The sequence below is a fragment of the Protopterus annectens genome, chromosome 3.part1 (assembly GCF_019279795.1).
Source record: "Protopterus annectens isolate FY-2018-M chromosome 3.part1, PAN1.0, whole genome shotgun sequence".
Lineage (NCBI taxonomy): Eukaryota > Metazoa > Chordata > Ceratodontiformes > Protopteridae > Protopterus > Protopterus annectens.
This window is the reverse complement of record NC_056732.1, coordinates 512,107,030-512,128,047: the sequence shown is the minus strand read 5'-3', so window position 1 is coordinate 512,128,047 and position 21,018 is coordinate 512,107,030.

Below are 21,018 nucleotides of genomic sequence, written 5' to 3'. Positions count from 1 at the left end.
CATTACTGTACAGAACACAGATAACATGGATCAGATGTTTGACATTTAATGCTGAACTACATATGTCACAGTCATATCCCACTACACACAGCTACACACTGATGTATCCATGCCAGTAGTTATGCAGGGCATCTTTGCATAGATACGTACTGCTGCCACATATGGATGATTCAAACTATGTAGAGTACTTTTCATAAACATCTACTACATGCCAGTAAATACATAGCTGTTACATACCTTACCTTTGTATGTGTTCGTATTTGTCTGTTTCGTGTGTTTTGTAATAGCTTTTATTTTTATAGCTTATGATTTTTTTTCAAGATATATTTTTTATTTCAATATAATTATTTTTCTTTTCAATATATTATCCATTTTGCAATATTATTTTTTTCAATATATTTTTCTTTTCAATATATTTTTTTTAAATATTTTTTTCAATATATTATTTTTTTTCAATATATTTTTCTTTTCAATATACTTTTTTTCAATATATTTTTTTTTCAATATATATATTTTTTTCAGTATATTCTTTTACTTTTTTCTTTTTTTTTGCTATATATTACTTTTTCTTTCAATATATTTTTGGTTGATCTTTTTTCTTTTTTCCTGCTGCTGTTGTCTGCGTCTGTATGTTTCTCTCTCTCTCTCTCTCTCTCTCTCTCTCTCTCTCCCTCCGTACTTGCAATGAAATTATTGCATGTGTGGACAGCAAGTACAGCCTGCTTTTATAGGCATCTGCACATGTGCATGTGATGGCCTCTGCACCAATTGGTGGCCACCATTTGGCAATTGCATGCAGCCTGCTGCGTGTTACTTGCAGTACTCAATGTCATAGCAACCCAATACTATAAATTGCTAAGTCAGGTAGGCTTATCCCTTTCAGCTTTCCAAAGTGGGGACCATGCTTGTTTGCTGTGGACACTGTTGTGTAAGTCAGAAGGTTGGTATACTTCTCATAACTGATGCTAGGGGTGTAGCCAGTGATTTGAATGTTGTACTCAGACCTGAATGTTGCCACTTCCAGTACACAGTTGACAGTGTAGAATTGTACTCACCCCTACAAATGCTAACACAAGATACATGGGAGTATGTAGTTTCATTTCTACTTATACAATTAGCTGGCATACATACGTAGTTATTGAGATGTTTTCATTTTGCACATGAACTGCTTGGGAACTGCTGTACTGTGGATATTAATGTATTCACTTCTGCATAGTTTGTGCTTTTTCTTTTGTTGACATTATCACAGGATGCTCATGAAAACTGGACAATTCCAGTACTGAGTATGCCTACCTACATCCTTGCTGTACCTTGAACACACAGGTATTGTGTACATTTGGGTGGGGATTGTCCTGCTACAATACTGTGTGGGGGTTGTAAAGTGCTGCTGTAACATTATTTACTGCTAGAATGTCTGGTTCTGTTATCACAGTCATGTAATGCAATTCCACAACAACTGCTGGTAAAGTTCCACAGAACAGGTTTTGTTTTATGGCATTCCTATCTTTCCTTTACATTCACCCATTCTGATGCATGATATATATATTTCAGCAACAACCTGCTGTATATCTAATGTGGCCTAGTGGTACTTCATGCAGTCTAGTGTGTCCAAGGTCCGGGGTTTGAGACTGACAGTGGTGTTTTATTTTGCTGCTGAGCAGAACAAGGCCCCTCATATGCAGGGTGACTAAGGCACTTTTCAGCAGTTGTAAGCGGGTTTGCGCAGGTTTGCGTGACACTTAGCAAAACTAAGCTAAGCGCCCATTCATGCAAACCCGCTTTCTACTGCTTAAAAGTACTTACTCACGCTAACCCCCACGCTCATTTCTTTGAAAGAAAAGAAAATGGGGAGATAGGAAAGTGGTGAAAAAAAGGCACAAAGAGGGAAAGACAGTAGGGAAAACAGCTCAGGATGTGCAGGACTGGTGTAGGGAAGGTCCATAGCTGCCCATTTCTTTAACAGCAACAGCTGTGCATATACTAGTAATTTGGAGGGAAATTTGAAACCTTCCACCCCTGAGAGAGGGCTGAGGACAACAAAGTATGTTGTACTGCCAATTAAATTTCAGTTTATGTGTCCAGTGGACATTTGTGCAAAATGGGCAGCTATGTATGGGGCGTAATTTTTTTGTTGGAGCAGATTGCCCATTTTTTTTTTCAGGTGAGAGTGGAATGTGGGGTAGGGGAAGTAGGTATATTTTGGGAGGTAGTTTGGGGAGGTAAACAGACAAGACAAACAAGACGCATACTGGGGCGGAATATGACACATGGGGTGGGTGATCACTATTGACGGGGAAGGATGTTTGGAAATCGTAAGCCCATGAGCCCACAAATGGCAACAGTGGAACTGAGAACCCCACCCATGGGCAGTCACCACTGCACCTTCACTGCCCGGAGGGTGGCTGTGCTGGGGGCTGTGTAGGAGGGGCAGGCTCACCCGTGAGTCACGCCAGTCTTGCCTCAAGCTGTCATAGAGGATCAGCGACTGAAAGTTCGGTCACCCTACGCACCACAGCCTGGACAGTTCGGAAGGTGATAGGTGGCCCTCCTCTGGCCACTCTTGCATGGGGGGATGAGCCCCATCCCCTGCAGTGCTTCCACCCAAAGGTGGCACAGGACCAATGCAGGAGGAGGTCCTGGGCTGGGCACCAGACCTGCTGGTACCAGGTGCCATCGCCAGCTGAGGTGGACAGGTGGGTCCGCTGGGACCGGCCTTCCCATACGTTCTATGTTTAGGAGGATTTAATGACAATATGGGTTAGTAATAGCCAACACCATTCCAATTTAGTTGTAACAGCATACAGTAGTATTCCCATTAACCCAACACACCAGAGTTCCAACAGTTGAACAGCAAGCATAACCCATGCATATATAGAACAACAGTGGACATTCCAACAGCATGCAAGATTTATTGGTGGCAACAGGCCACCAAGATTGTGGTATGTGAAGAGGGCACATGCATCATAGTAAATGCAGATATTTATGCACCAATAGGACATGTCCCAACACATGTTATGAGATTAGACATACCCATTGAGGTGTGGAATTGCATTGTTTATGCACATACAGTAGGGTGTAAAAAGATACCTCCATTAACAACTTATATATACTTATAAGTTTACACTAAATTCCTGTTGACTGCAGTTATATATCCCCTACATGTATGTTTATACTAGGCAATGTCCGTTAAATCGTGAAATGGGTTTTGCTAGTTCTTGATATACCTGACCTGTATCTGACGTACAAACTGTCCTGGATGCAGATGTTACTGCTACATATTTATATATTTCATTTATATTTATATATCTACATATCTGGATGTGTTCAGGTGACATTATCAGGTATATGTTGGCAGCCCCCTACATTTCTAGCAGCACACTGACATTTCTGGGGAATGCAATAACAAGCTACTCATGTGCCAGATTAACCTGTACATGCTGGCCATGAACCGAAAGTTGAGGACTGTATATATGCTTAACAGCTACTGGCACTCCCTTCATCCACTTTATATGGGCCTACCCATGTGTGGGTTGACTGCGCTTACTACAGTAGTACAATTTCTATAATGCAAGGGTACAACAACATATCAAAGAAAGTGACACAGACACACTGCAGGAATTATACCTTTATTAATTACATTACACACTTTTCTAGTGCCTCTCTCATTTATTTGATATATCAGTGCATGCAGAGGTCTTTTATTCAAGACATATTATACCTTTATTAATGGGTTACACCACCTTTTCACACTGTCTCACTTATTTTATATAACAATACATGCAGAGAAGTTATTCAACACTTATTATACCTTTATTAATGAGTTACAACACACTTTTTCAGACTCTCTCACTTCTTTTATATGACAACACATGCAGAATAATTACTAACCTGCCTGGTGGTGCAGCTTTAGCAGCCTATCTGCATAGGCTTGCTGATTCGCAGCACGGACACCTGCAGCTGTGAAGTAAATGAAGGGATATTGAGACATACCTATCCATAATATAGACTACAATAGCAATTCTTACATACTTTATTCCATGGCTACATACTCAGTAGTGGGGCATTTTCCATTCCACGGGCCTCCTGTATCCACTGGTTCAGTCGGTCCACCTTGCGTCTCTTCAGGTCTGAGTAGTGGTGTCTGACCTGCTCATCAGTCTGAGGGACGCCTGTGGCACTGGTGAGATCATGTGCTAGATGATTCCAGGCTTCCGCTTTGAACTCAGTGCCCTGAAACTGGCCCTGCAGGAGCCTTGCATCATGATGATGGACAAGAAGCCAAACCATTACTTTTGACTCCTCAATGCCCCACCGTTGCACTCGAAAACGAGACCCCTCTCCGACACCAACAATACTGTCTGGAGATGGGAGCTACAACCAGTTATGGTAATTATTCCCACCTATAGAGCTTAAATATGTCTCATTTCCCACACTTATTTGTGATTGGCCGGTTTTGAAAATTCTCAGCTCAAAGCAAACCTGCTTAGCAATGGGTAAACTTCCATTGATATATATGAGTGTGTTGGAAATGCATCCATATGTAAAGCTGTCATGGCTTAGTGGTTTAGTACTGTGATTATGGTGCATAGTATCCTGGGTTTGAGGCCTGTCATTGCTTTTTATTTTACTGCTGGCCAGACCGGCTAGGAGGTGTGGCTGTGTTTCGACAACTTTGCTCAACTTTGCCCAACGTTGCTCGACATTGCTCTACGTTGCCCAACGTTGCCCTAGTTAGGGCGGTGCACAGCTCCACGCAAACTTGTTTTGTTTCCACTAGTTAGCGCGATGCACAGCTCCATGCAAAGCCATTGCGCTAGTTAAAGCAGTGCTAAGCTATGAGCAATTATACTTAACTGTGCTTAATACTAGTAAACTTTGCTTAGCAATGCTTCACAATGCTTAAGATACGTTACTTCTGCATTTATCAGTATGCATGACCATTCCGCCTTCTTATATATATATATATATATATATATATATATATATATATATATATATATATAAAATATCGTTCACTACTACATAGGCCATTTCAATGCACTTTACTAACAATTAAAAGGTAAATGCCAGGAGTTATTTTTATGCACAGATTTCCTACAGAAAATGGAAAGGGGTGTGGTGGGACTCGAACTGGGAATGCCTCCTCTTTGTGCAAAGGCTCTACCACTACGATATTGCTATTTGGCTTAAAATGCATATAGGTAGTTTATTACCCTCTTCGATGTCTTCACTGCTAACTGTAGCTAAGCAATGGGCAAACCCACGCATACACGCGCAAGTACAGGCAGCTATATCGGGAATAAAAAAAATAATAAAATGGAAAGCTTTACATTTTAAACTTGTACAGGGGTTCAGAATGTGGGGGAGTGTAGTGTTGGGTATGTTGACATTTGAGCGGACTTGCTCATTTCTCTTGACATTTGCTGTTTAGGCACTTTCAGAGGCATGGATATTTGGACTGCTCACCAGTCTGACATGCCCCCTGCAGTTGTGCATGCTCCATGTTAGCCTTAGAGTTGAGTCAGAGCACCCTCATGAATATGCATGATGTGCTGACATCATACTCTTAGACTGCCATTTCCAAGTAAGACATAGTTAGTCTTACACGGAGGATTAGTGAATCCCGGCCATGTAGTTAAATAATAAGTTAATATATAAACTATGATAGTTTTGAAGAGTTTGGTTCCATCTGTAGGGTATCAATCAAATTCAAAACTTTCTTCCACTGGCTATTAACCAATGGCTCAGGAAAAGTTCTTAACTCTTTAGTTATTTTCTCCATTAATATGCATTTCTTCAGTGATTATAGGAATTCCTCCATTGTGGGTGCTACATTAGAGTTCCATCTTCTAGTTATACATTTTCTTGCTATTGCTAACATTGCCCACAGCAAATACAGGTCATCTTTCTTCATATTATTACTATTAACAACAGTCAATAAAATTAAAGACTTTGTCAAACAAATATATCAGTGTAGATAGCTTGAAGAAATTTGTTAATTTCATTCCAATATGGTTTAATATTAGTACAGTCATAAAGAATATGAGACCAGTCAGCATTAGTGGACAGATGACATCTCCAACATAACTTGCTGTTTGAAGGGTTCATTTTTGAGAGTTTCTCAGGTGTCATAAAGGATCTGTGTAGAAATTTCCAATGTAAAATCCTCCAGGATTGTGAGTAAGAAGTTAGTTTAACTAAAAATAAAATGTTTGTTTTATCTTCCATTGATAATGATACTTGAAACCCTTTAGTTAGGTATTGCCAGTAAGAATCTTTAGGAGCTGTCTTATAGACAATTAAAGTGTTATATAGATATGATAATTCATTCTTAACATTGATATTATTATATCGAATTCCAAAAATCCATTTTATAATTTTTGGTACAATTTTGAAGGATGAGTTATGTATTATTCTACACAGATCCTTAATGTATGCTGTGACACTCTGAAGAACCAACCAGTCATTAGGTTGACAATATACTTTGCGTGTTCAAAGCTTGTTGCTTTTCAGTACATTGCAACCAACAAAATAGGTTATTATTTTCCCATAAACCAAAAATCTCTCTATGTGTTTTATCAGAGAAACCCCTTTGTGTTTATGAATTTTCTAAATACATCAAAAATATTGGTTATTAGTGTTAGTTTAGTTAATTTTGTTGTACTATACTTTAAATTTAAACTTAAATAGTGTCATATCTTATCTTTGTCAGTTACCAAAGCATTCGTTGATAAACAATTTTCATTCATTAGTATAATGGAATGTATCGGTTTCCAATTGGAAGAGTATCTAGGATTTATCCAATTCATCACTATTTTAATTACAGATGCCTTTACATAAGTTTCAGTCTCTGGGAATTTTAACCCCCCCCCTGTTCCCATTTTCTGATATAATGAGAATGTGCCACTCTATTTCTTTTGGCATATCACAGGAATTTCATCAGAGTTGAAGTTATTTCTTTAAGGCTTTTCTTTCCTGGTGAAAGTATAAGGGCTTGCGCTATATATAAAATTTTAGGTAACAAAATCATTTTTATCAGTTGTAACCTATCATCAAATTTTATAAACAAATTATTCCATTTGCTTAATAATGTCTTGATTAAGTCTATGGCTTTAGCATAGTTAAGCTGTAAGGTTTCCTCTATATTCTTGCCTAGGACTATTCCTAAATAGTCTAGAGTTGAAACTTAGTTTCCAATAATATGATTAACTGGAACCTGTATGTTCTTTTTTTATTTAATAATAAATATTTTGATTTAGATTTGTTGAAGGAGAGGTCTGATATTTTTTGGAAATTTGTTGTTACTATATCCACTTCACCTAACACCTAAGTAAGACATCATCAGCAAACATCATTATTTTAGAAATATATTGGTCATATATGTTCACACCTCTTATCTTTGGGTTATTACGTATTAAAATGTCAAGTATTTCTATGGCCAGAGCAAATAGGATAGGGGGCATGGGACACCCGTGTCTAGTACCTCTAGTGATTTGGATTGCTTTGGAAGTAAAGGGACCTGATTTAACATATGCTAGATTATTTTCATAGATTTTCTTTATCATTGTTATAAAAAAGGGGGAAATCAAATAACTGTAAGACTTTAATTAAATAACCCCAATTTAAGGAGCCAAAGGCCTTTTGAATATCTAGACGTATTACCAATGCTTTATGGTTTCCTCTATTGAGGTAATCTAACAGAGTTAATACTCTTTTAATATTATCCTGTGAATGGCTGTTATGTATGAAACCGGTTTGGTCTTCATTAATTATTTTAGATATGAGTATTTTCAATCTATTGACCATAATTGACATAAATAGTTATAATCATTATTTAACAAAGAAATTGGTCTATATGAGTTGCAATGATTAGGATCCTTATTCTCTTTTAATATAGGGAAATTAGAGGATATATCTAAGAAGGAGGTATATTTGCTAATGTTTGAACTTCAAGAAAGGTTTTATGTAGGAGAGACATTATAGAAGAAGGGAAACATCTATAAATTTATATAATTAAGCCATCTATGCCAGGTGCTTTATTAGACTTACTTCCTTTAATCCCATCTATAAATTTCTTCTGAGAAATAGGTTTTTGTAGATCTAACTTAAGTTCCTCAGGAATTCTTATTATGTTGGGAATTATATTCTCTAACTTCTCACATTCATTTCTACTTATTTTATCTTTATGATGCTCTGCATAATGATAATTAAAAGCCTCCAGAATGTCCCCTATGTCTGAGACTTTTTTTCCTTTTCCCTTCGTGAAAGATACTATCAGTGTTATTAATGTTTGATTGTATCTTAACTTTCATAAATAGGTTATGAAGATTCTTAGGAGAGGTCGCATAAGAATTTAATTTCAGTTTTTCCATAGTTAAATTAGTTTTTATAGAATAATATTTCATTGTATTCCTTATTTGCTTCTTCTATTTTCCTCTTATTATCTGTAGCAATTAAGTTTTTATTAGATTTAAGAGATAATATTGATTTTGGAGTTGCTGTAACTCTGAGTCCCATTCTTTCATTTTATTTTTTGTACCAGCTAATGGTTTTACCATATAGCTAGCCCTTAAGAGAATCCCAAACCATAATTGTGTTTGCTTCAGGTTTATAATTAATCTCTAAGAAAAGCTGAAGTTCAGATGTTATCCAAGATTTAAAGTCTTTACTTTTTGTGATATATGAAGGAATCCTTGAAGTAATAACTAATTGATTGAATTCCAAGTGTATTGTTAACAACAGGGAATTATGATCTGAAAAGGGACAAGGTTGTATTGAAAAATTCAAGATTTTAGAATAAAGATCTTGTGAGAGATAAAATGTATGTATACTAGTTTGGGTACCATGTCTATAGTCCTGGTGTGAGAATAGTAAAGAATCTGGTCCCAAAGCACTAAAGGTATATTTTAATCTAAAAATTGTTGTCCATTTTTTTAACTGTTTGGCTGAGGACAATAGCCTAGGAGATTTCCTATTGGTAGCTTCTATAATATCTGTGATACAATTGAAATCACCTCCTAGTATAATATTACCTTTAGAAGTAGTTGTAATAAAGTCTAACCGTTTCTTAACTAGTCCAACCCCCATACCCGGGAACCAGTATAAATTAACCAGGGTCCAAGTTCTATTATTAAACTTAAGTATAACTAAGGCCATGAGTCCATCATTATCTACATGTTTGTAAATGATTTGGGGATTTAAGAAAGTCTTTTACAATAGAATTGTTACTCCTCTGGTCTTATTTTTATAATAAATATAAAAATAAGACCAGAGGAGTAACTTATAAATTCCCTTACTTGAGACAGCAAATGTAATTGTCTATGTGAAGAAACAATTTCAAATAATGTGGGTGGACAGGACAGGAAGAACAGGATGCCTGCATGCACAGACATGATACGACTGGACCAGCAAGTCATGGGACTGTTCCTAAAGAAGAATGCCAAATATTTTTTGTGTAATTAAAAGAAAAATAATCTCCCAAATTAATCTCCCGGGTCCAGGGTGCATACTTCTACAGTATAAAATGTTATTCCTAGTGCATGACTTATGATGTAAGGTAGTACTGATCCTACTATTGGTTTTATTGAAAATCTTGATGTCCAAAAAATCTATCTGACTGGACTCTGCTTTAATGTCAAATTCCAATTCATGGTCATACAGAGAGTGTATGGTAGTAACAGGGGTGGTAACATAGAGAGTTATACAGAAACAAATACAGGAGATTAAATGGATGTTGAGGTTACAAGCAGATAAGGGTAAAGGTTTAAATGAAAAGATTTCATTAAAGCCCTTTTTGAAACAAAGGGAGCTGTACATGTAGTTTTTGTTATGGTCACTAACAGCTTTTGTGAGATTTTAATGCATTTGGTTTTAAAGTTTTTTATATGTGCTTGTCACTTTATTTCATAGTACACACCCTATTGCATGTAATGCTTTCACTTTACTATTTAAACAGTGGTGTCAGTTGTTTTGTTATGTCTGATGAAGCAGTACTCATAATGCGAAAGCGCTCACATTTTTCACTATTAAAAGAACTGTATATTTTATTCATTATATTGACTCAATCCTTTTATGAGTTCTTTATATTCCTATATACATAACAATTTTCAAAAAAAAATCATAAGCATATTGGCATACATGAGGGTGAATGATTCCTCATGGCTGTACCCTGCAACTGTTTTATATCTGTCCATTAAATTTAAAAACATGATTACAAAGACAAAAATAAATTAATTCAACATAATGTGCTATCAGATTATCTCTTAAAAAGTAATATAAACCTTCCAATCCAAAAACATGACTAATGCTGGTACATAAACTTACTAAATCTAAAGTGATGAAATACATATCTTGAGTCCACTGGACATCCTTAATTTTTTCTAAAAAATCAAACACATCATAAACAAATGAGGACAATTTCACCAGCTTAGGTAGCAAATATCTATGAAAAAACATGCTAAATTACGTGTCAGTTTACTTATCAACAGATGCACTACAATAGGACAGAAACTTACAAAATCTGTTTTCCCCTGCCAAAAAAATACCCTTTCACCTTCCACCTTTCATTTCTTAGTTAATTGTCCTCTGCTTTATGTTCTCCCTTTCCTGCTCGCATACCTATTTGATTTTCTCAAAGTTTATATATTAAATAAAGTTTGTACTTTTTTTTTCAGATTGGGGACTTCTATGAAGGTCCGCATGGACTGCTAATTGACAATTTCTTTATATTTTGTCATCCTTTTGCATCCAGGGAAGATGTCTGAGTGAACTTTGGAAAAGAAAGGAGTTCTGTCACATGTCTTCCCTGGCTGCAAAAGGATGACCAGTCTTTTACTCCCAGTGTTCTCTGCAGGAGATGCAGAACGATTTTACTCTACCTGCTGCACCAGTGGGAATTTTGCAAAGGTCACTGCTCATTGAAGCCATTTCCATTGACCAAGTAACACTCCAATGATCTATGGTGACCGTCTCTGATGTAGCTGGCAGGTGTTATGCAACACCAGACAGCTAGTTAGTGGTATCAGTGACAGAGACACCACTCCTTAGCACACACTTGGATGGTGTAGCATGATGGTGTTAGGGTGAGAACATTGGCATGTAAATTGTCTACTACTTGAGTGGTCACTGTAACAGTAAACAATTTCTACATGCCCCTGCTGTGGCCATTGACTTACCCATGCATGCTGAATGTGCTTCACAGATGCTTATGCCAATGTGTTAATTGATTAAGCCTTTTATTGTGGCAATTTTCAATACCACAATGAAGAAAACAGGCATATTAAAAGCTTGAACCTCATTAGCATGCTTACCATGCTAGAAGCTTTCAAATCGTGCTATATAATCTCCATCATCCACCATGGGCCTGGAGAAGATTACTGAGCATCAGAAAATTGAGCTAGTGGTAACATTGGAAAGGTATTCCAAATGAAGCATCTGTGCTTAAAAGGTAAACGTATGTAAGAAAAGTGTTGCTATCACTTGTTTGTTATGTCTGTCTGTGATGGCATGGGATCTATTTATCAGTATATGCAACTGTTGTGATTATTTATGTTGCTGTTTAAAGGCAGACCAATGATGCCAATGTGTGTGAGAGAGACACACACACAATATGCTTGGCTTAGGGTCTACTGCCACAGCAGAGTAAATAGGAATTATTATGTGGTGTCAGACTGACTTGCAATACATTTATGATTGCTATGTGTGCAGATACAGTCAAGTCATACCTGTAGGCCAAGCAGAGACTGCTCAATATTGATTAATATGACAGCTGTCTGAGAGCATGTACTGTACAATCTGTAGATAAACAAAAGTTTCTACAAACCTGACTTGTGTAATGCTTGCATGTTGAGGTTTGTATGATATAGATATTATGAACACCTAGAACATGGCACATGACACTGAGTCAAAAGATTCTTGTAGCTCACTGAGAGTGAGTAGTAGTGTGAACTGTGTTTTTGCCAGCAGAGAGCTGCAGGGAGAACAGACAGTCTTGTGAGAAGAACAGCATACACTGTGGACCTTTATGCAGCAAACACACTGGCTTCAAATAGTACAGTAGTTAGTACAGTAGTGTCCATACACAACCCGTTTCCCTCCACCCCAACCAACAGGTTGTCGGTATGTTGTTCAGTCATCAGTGGTTTTGCTTAATTTTTTTGTGGTTTTAGCAGAATGTTCTTGATGTGTTTATGACATACATTCACATGTGGATACAAACAATATTTCCATGTACACTCAAATTTGGGTTAATAGCCGTGTGAGTCCAGGGTATGTTTTCTCGCTTGCCTATGATACAGTTATGCTCCTGAGATGTGAAATACTGTGACAGGGCATTATGTGACTTCAATTGTGTGTGTGTTTTTCTTCTGGGAGGGTTGGAGCTGTGAAGATCTATGCAAATACCTACTAAAAGGTGTTTGTGGGCAATTTGGGGATTTTGGGATGTATATTTGGCTGGAAGGCCTACAGACACAAGCAACAATGCCACATAATGGTGTGTGTGCACCTGATGTCATCCTCTTTTTAATTTTTCCATATCTTTTGGGTTTCTAATACCATGATGGGAATGGATCCTATTCCTTAGTCAAAGTATAATTAAAGTTCATGAAAATAGTATTGTTTCAGTCTTTGATGTCAGCCAAAAGTGCTCTTTGCAGCACCTGCAATGTGCCCAGTAATGACTACTCCTGCAATTTGTATGGGGTTACATGGATTGGTAACATATCTAAAAACAATTGTAGAGTCCTTATAAGACCCGTTGCTCCTACTACTATTGGAACTATCTGGGTATCTTTTTTCCACATTGCTCTCATTTCTGCCTGCAGATCCCGATATTTTGTGACTTTGTGTCTCTCTGCATGCAACACACTGTAGTCACTGGGTGTGCCGATTTCAATGATCAATGCTACCCTTGTCATCTTTTCATAGACCACTATATCCTGTTTTCTAGTATCTATCTTTTAAACTGTTGGTAATGGGTGATCCCATGTGATATAAACTTCATCATTTTCTGTGATGCTTTGTGGCTCATGTTTCCAGTGTTTTTCAGCCACTACATACCATAATGTTTACACAATCCCCAGTGCAACAGTCTTACCACATTATTATGCCTTTCAGTATACAGTCCTTCTGCCATTAGTATGTCACAACCAGCAACAAGGTATGCAAATGTTTCTAATTCGGTTTTACAAAACCTAAATTTGTCTGTTTCTCCCACATGGTCAATGGACTTTGTAAATCACCATGTATGTAGCCCACTATATTGAGCTACCAATATTAACCTTTCATCTCTTGGTTGAATTCACCTCTCCTTAGCCATTCCTGAGTTTGTTCCTGATCAACACGAGGTTCTTCCAGAAGTTTTCTATACTTGAAACTATATTTATGCATTTTCTACATTTCTTACCTTCTCATCTGGTCCTTCACCTTATATTCTTTCTTTTGTTTTTTGGCACTTTCAGTTGCTGCCTGATTTTAATCTACTTCTGGTGTGATTTCCATTCCTGCTTGATGCTCATATGCTTCTGCTAGCTCAAGCAAAGAAGGCATCTTAGATTTTTTCTCATGTTTCAAAACTTTCACTATGTTTGGGTTTTGGGAGGTAAGCAGATATGTGTTGAGTCCCACAATTGCAGATCTATGCATGTAATCAATTTCACAGAGGCTCATCCCTCCATTGGAATGGGTAATATATAATTTTGGTATACACTGATTTTTATAAAATCATTTGGTGAGCATGAAGCATCCTTTTAGGTATGTGTTGACATATATGCTAAGTGTATAGCACACCATGCCCATGTAAGCAGCATACTTTCCAATTCATATCACACTTATCTATGAGTTGCATCACATACATATATCAATGTCACATGCTTCTTGGCTCACCAGTCCACTAGATATTGTTGTTACATAGGCATTTGTCAGGTAGATCCAAAACATTTCCCAAATACATATTTAATTCTCATTTCAGATAAGCATCCCACAAACTCATGCAGATTCTCCCATGCAAAGAATATCATGCTACAGGCCCTTTGCCTCTATAGCTTGTGAGTAATTAGGGGTCTATATTAGATGATCGAAGTTTTACTACTTCGAATCAGTATACATCAAACACTACTGATCGAAGTAGTAAAACATTGAATCACCATTAAAACATTTTTTTAAAACAAAACAAATAAAACAAAAGGGTGTAGGCAGGAGGACAAGCCCCCTGCACCCCCAGTACTTAAATATACCAACTCCAAGACCGCACTACATTGAAGTAAACGAAAATCTCCCTTTACGGAGATTTCCGTTTACACGTTTGATTTTCTAAGCGTTCGCTATTGTTGTGTCGACAATATCAGATTCTATATTGTCAGCTTTCGACAATGTAATATAGACCCAATAATTAGTCGTTAGAAATTTCATATCCACAGTCATGCCATTAATGACATAACTGTTGCTAGTGGCCAGAACAGAACTCAAGTCAGACAATAGATCACTGACATGATCACTGCAGGCAAAGGTTGGGCAACACTCCTAGCACAAGTGCAGTGGATGAAGTTTAGCAGTCCTGGCATCTCTGTATGTCTTCTGAACAGTTTCATAGTCTACAGTATAATACTAGGTATGTACCACATTTCTTCAATATGTGGTCTAGTAAAACTTACAACCACTATAACTTCCTTTTCCAGAAAATTTGGAGTTTCAGGTTCAGAAGCAAATGGGACAAGGCACATATTTTCCCATCCCATTTTATTAAGTAGTAGTAATTCTTTCAAAGAACTGTAGCCACTGATGAAATTTTTTTTGAAATGTATTTATTTATTTTCATAGGTTCATAGGTTGGTACTAGGCTATCAGCCATAGGGCCTATACAAGACTAGCCATAACAATTCCCTGGCTATTTCTTTCCACACTATTTACTTCCCTGGACCCCTGTCTAGCAGGGTGACTGACATGATCCCTGGGGTGAATTTCCTTTCTCCCATCCAATCGTCAAGGTTCCTTTTGAAGAGGGCCAAAGAGTCACTCTGCTTGACATGTATGGGCAATCTATTCAAGAGTCTGGGGAGTCTCTGGGTCAGGAACCTATCCCTCCAGCATGTTTTGTTTATTGTGGTGACAAGGTTTAGATCCCCGGAGCATGTGGCTCTGAGGAATTGGGATTTCTTTAAGTGTAGCATGTCCAACAGCTCTGGGTTTGACATGGCCTTGTATGTTAAGCAGAGATCACCTCTGAGTAGACGATATGTGACAGAGTATAGCTGAAGTTTTTTAAGGTGGTCAGCGTAGGGCATCTGCTTTATGCCTGTAATTCTTTTAGTGAGGTATTTCTGCGGCCTTTCCAGTTGTTGCAGATGTCTTGAGAGGTACATACCAAATGGGGCGTTGTATTCTATAATGAGTCTAATGAGGGATGAGGACAGTGGGACAATGGCATCCTTTTTTCTGGATGAAAAGCCCTTAGTGATGAGGTGTGCCACATAGAAGGATTTCCTGACTGTTGTGGCAATGTGGTTATCGAAAATGAGACCACTGTCCACCTGTGTCCCTAAGTCTCTTATCACACTTTCGGTGTTTAGTGCACTGCTACCAATATGGTAATTCATGGATATATGTTTTTTCCCAAAGGGGATAACTATACATTTCTTGGCATTAAGCTTGAGCCCATGGCTGTGGCACCAAGCATCTGTTTCTGTAAGGCCCTTTTGTAGAGTATCCACATCATTTAGGGATTCAATAATGGCTCCCAGTTTGCAGTCATCTGCGAACTTTGTTAGCCAGAGTCCCTTGGTGTTGGCCTATACTTCAGAGAAGTAGATGCCAAACAAAAGCGGTCCCAGGACTGAACCCTGAGGTACTCCACTTGTCACTTGTCTGGAGATGGATTTGGAATTGGCTACTTTTACAGTGTGGGTTCTATCAGTAAGCCAGTTAGCAACCCATTGGGTGATGTATGGATTAATGCCCAGCTTAGTAAGTTTATCTATGATTCCAGAGTGGAGGATGGTGTCAAAGGCCTTGGCAAGGTCTAGATAGGCTGTGTAGACCACCTTACCATTGTCTATGGCTCTGGATACTGATTTGAAGAAGTCAATCAGGCTCAGGAGACAAGATCGGCCCTTCATGAACCCAAACTGGGTGGGGTCCAGTGTTTGAAGGTTGCCAATGTCTTTGGTTATAAGTTCCATCATAATACGCTCCATGGCCTTGCATATAAGGCTCGTCAGACTGATGGGATGGTAGTTTCCGGGATCCAAGGTGGATCCCCCCTTGCGGAGTGGGATAACTGTAGCTCTGTGCCACTCAGTGGGCATGAAACCTGAGGTGAGCCTATGATTAAACATGACACTTAGGTGAGGTGCCAGTTCATATTGTAGTTCATGTAGTACACAGCCCGGGATGTCATCTGGTCCCATGGATGCTGTATTCTTAGCTTTGGAGAGTGCGTTTTTTACCTGTGTGGCCGTTATTACCGGAAATTGGCAATCTTCCGGTATTGAGATGGGCCATTTAGGGGGTGAGAGGGGGGGTGAAGTTGGCACTGAATCGATCTGCCAGTATATTGGCAATATCCTTGGGATCAGTATATTTAATGCCATTCTGTTTTAGCTCAGAGCAGTTCTGAGCATTGCCATTTAGATTCTTGACATAGTTATAGAATGCCTTGTGGTTGTCTTTGGAATTTTTGTTTGGGTAATTTCTTTTGGTGTTCTCACAAGAGTTGTGTTATCAGGGGCCTTCACCATAGATATACATATGTCTGATATCAGGGGAACTCTATAACTCTGATGATGATGGCAGCCAAATCCTTACATGGTCACAGACACAACTTTCTTGCTTGTGCAGTATATACCCCCAAAACCCAGGATGACATGCAAGCACAGGACGATGCAGGCAGACCTATATAAGAAGGGATGTCATCACTTGCTGGATAGTTTCTCTCCATAGAGTGAGATGAGGACACTGGTGGATGGTGTGCCAGTAGCTGAGAATGCCTTAGGTACCCTCCACTGCCCAGGCAAGGTGAGTCCATGGCTGCTACCAAGCATTTGTGCATACTATGCCTAGCTCCATCTGGCATAGCCCTTCCCTTCAGCTGGCAAAATCCACTGGCTTGTCAACCAGCACCTTCTACATTGCTGAGTCCTGGACTTCCTACTCCTAAATATATCTGCTCTGCTATAACTGCTTGCATATAATGGTGCTGTGTAACTCCACAACTGCAATTGCACAGACTAAAAAGGTGTTGCTGCTTTTTGCAGGGTCATACTACAGTGAACCCCTAGATACATCCAGTTAGTGGATGCAAACTTTCAGCAGGTCAAACACATGCCCAGTAATGACATGGGTCTGTAATAGGTGCATAAGTTCATAGGTAGGTACTAGGCTATCTGCCCGAAGGCATTTATAAGCCTAGCCGGAATTGTGTTGGCTTTCACTGCCCCCTTAGATTAGTTTCCTTGTGCCTCTGTCTGGCAGAGCCATTGAAGTGATCCCCGGGGTATACTTTCTATTTCACATCCACTCATCAAGGTTTCCCTTGAAGAGTGTTAGCAAGGAGCACTGCCTAATGTAGACTGGAATCTTGTTCCAGATCATGGGAAGTCTCTGGGACAGGAGTCTATCCCTCCAGCACATCCTATTTATTGTTGTGGTGAGGTTTAGATCCCTGGAGCGTGTGGCTCGAGGAGATATGGTTTTCTTTAGGTGGAGCATGTCCATCAATTCTGAGTTGGACATGGCCTTGTATGTCAGGCATAGATCACCTCTGAGTAGGCGGTATGTAACCAAGTACAGCTGGTGTTTCTTCAGTCAAGCTGCATAGAGCATCTGTTTGAGGCCAGTGATCCTCTTGGTGAGGTACTTCTGTGGTCTTTCCAGCTGTTGCAGGTGTCTTTTAAGGTACATCCCAAATGGGGTGTTGTACTCTATGATGGGTCTGATGAGTGGTGCGTAGAGGGGCACAATGACCTCTTTTGATCTGGATGCAAACCCTTTTGTGATTAGGTGGGCCACATAGAAGGATTTTCTAACCACTTTGGCAATGTAATTATCAAAGGAGAGGTTACAATCTACTTGGGTCTCCAGATCCCTTATTACGTCTTCCATATTTAGGGGGCTACTACCTATGTGGTAGTTTGTGGGTACTTTGTTTTTTCCAAAGGGGATGACTGCGCACTTTTTGGCATTTAGCTTGAGGCCATGGTTTTGACACCAGGTATCTGTCTCAGTAAGACCCTTTTGGAGGATGCCTGTGTCAGCCGGAGAGTCAATTATAGCCCAAATTTGCAGTCGTTTGTGAGGCTCAAATTCTAAACCTACCACCCTAGAACACAAAAAAGGAAAAAAACTAAGGGTAATGCTGCTCAATGCCAGAAGTCTAAATCTCAAAATGCACGCACTCGAGGCCCTTCTCAGTATGGAGAACATCGATGTCTGTGCAGTGACAGAAACCTGGTTCAAGGCTCCTGAGAGCACCCCAGCACTATCAGGTTTTACCTCTTATCATGCGTTCCGGCCCCAAAATCCATACAATACCAAGAAAGGAGGGGGGGTATCCATATTCATCAAGGACACCCACACCTCAAGACTGGTGGCAACGCACGATGCATCGGAGACCATCCAGGTGCAATTAACCATAGGCAAGACTGCTCTGCAAATTGTAGCATGTTACAGGCCACCCTCACAAACTCAGGAACCTCACATGGCCTTCCTGAAAACACTAGAGGGGATAAATGTATCACCAAACACCATCATACTAGGTGACTTCAATTACCCTAATATAGACTGGGAACACTACTCAAGCCCAAACACCCTAGCCCAAAAGTTCCTGGAATTCATAAACTCAAATGCCATGGAACAACTAGTCACCATCCCCACAAGAGGAGAAAACATACTTGATCTCATCATCATGAACATGGGAGCACAATGTTCAACACCGGAAGTATACCCCTCACTGGTGAGATCAGATCACAAACTAATCTCGCTGGAGGTCCTCATCCCACCCCCACCTGAAATAAAAAAGACCACAGTAAAGAACTTCTCGAAAGCCGATTTCACACTTCTAAAGACTAGTGTGGTCTCCTTTAAGGCCCCCGAGCCGGCGGAAAACAGTACTCAAGCCGCTGACTTACAAATGCCTTCTACCAGCACCTGCAGGACTGCATGGATAAGGCAATCCCAAGCAAAACAAAGACTCTTTGTACCAAAGGCAAGCGTCCAGTCTGGTGGACCCCAGCCATAAACAAACTCTACAACAAAAGGAGGAAGCTACTACAAGATAGAGCAAAATCCTTAAAAGGTAAGACACCCTTGATCACTATAAGTAAAAAACTAAGAGCTCTCATAAAATCATCCAAAGCAAATTTTGAGAGAAAAATAGCTAAAGACTATAAGGCCTTCTTTAGCTATGTTAGAAACCTGGGAGGAAACTCCCAGATATGCTCAGAACTAGTTCAAAATGATGTGAAGATTACTGATCCTACAGACATTGCCAACATACTGGCTGACAGGTTCAGTGCAAACTTCTCCCCCCTCCCCCCCAAAAGGAGAGATATCTATACCAAGCGATTGCAGCCCCCCAAACATCTCCAACGCCCAAGTGAGAACTGCTCTCTCCAAAGCAAAAAACAGCATCCATGGGACCTGATGGTGTCCCCGGCTGTGTGCTCCACGAACTCAATGAGGAATTAAACCCACAGCTAGGACAGCTGTTTAATCATAGTCTTACCTCTGGATACGCACTCCAGGAGTGGCGCACTGCAACTGTGGTCCCACTTCACAAAGGTGGTGCCTCCACCGACCCTGGAAATTACCGCCCATTAGCTTGACAAGCCTTATCTGCAAAGCCATGGAGAGGATCATAATGGACCTCATAAATAAAGACATAGGGAATTTGCAGACTTTGGATCCATCCCAGTTTGGCTTTGTCAAAGGCAGATCATGCCTTCTAAACTTGGTTGACTTTTTCAAACAGTCACCAAAGCCATTGATGAGGGAAAGGCAGTCCATACAGCCTACCTCGATCTGGCGAAGGCCTTCGATACAATACCCCACTCGGGTATCATTGAAAAACTCATCAGCTTAAATGTTAACCCATACATCACAAGATGGGTTGCAAACTGGCTGAGTGACAGAACCCACAGGGTCAGAGTTGCTGGCGCCATGTCAGACTCAAAGCCTGTCACAAGTGGTGTACCACAGGGCTCAGTCCTGGGCCCACTCTTGTTTGGCATTTACTTTTCCGAAGTACAAGCAAACATAGGAGGGTTATGGCTGACAAAGTTTGCAGATGACTGCAAACTGGGCGCCATAGTAGAAAACACATCTGACACAGATATCCTTCAGAAGGGTCTCACAGAAACGGATAACTGGTGCCAGAGCCATGGCCTAAAGTTAAATGCCAAAAAATGCATAGTCATACCCTTTGGGAAAAACAAGGTTACCCCTAGCTACCAAATAGGTGGCAATCCACTGAGCACAGAAGAAGTTATCAGGGACCTGGGGACCCAGGTTGATAGTAGTCTGTCATTTGACACCCATGTAGCTAAAGTAGTTAGGAAGACCTTCTACATTGCCCACCTTATCATGAAGGGATTCTCATCTAGATCAAGGGAGGTCATAGTCTCCCTATACTCATCACTCATCAGACCAATGATTGAGTACAATGCCCCATTCGGAATGTATCTGACCCGACACTTGCAGCAGCTGGAGAGGCCACAAAAGTTCCTCACCAAAAAGATAAAGGGTCTCAAACATCTGTCCTATGCTGCCCGACTGAAAGAACTCCAACTCTATTCAGTCGCTTACCGCTTGCTCAGAGGTGACCTTTGCCTAACATACAAGGCCATGTCAAACCCAGATTTGATGAATATGCTTCACCTCAAAAAATCTAGATCCGTCAGAGCCACAAGGGCAGGAGACTTAAACCTCGACACGGCTATTAATAGGACGTGCTGGAGGAATAGATTCATCACCCAAAGCCTCCCTATGCTGTGGAATAAAATCCCGGTATATGTGAGGCAGAGCACC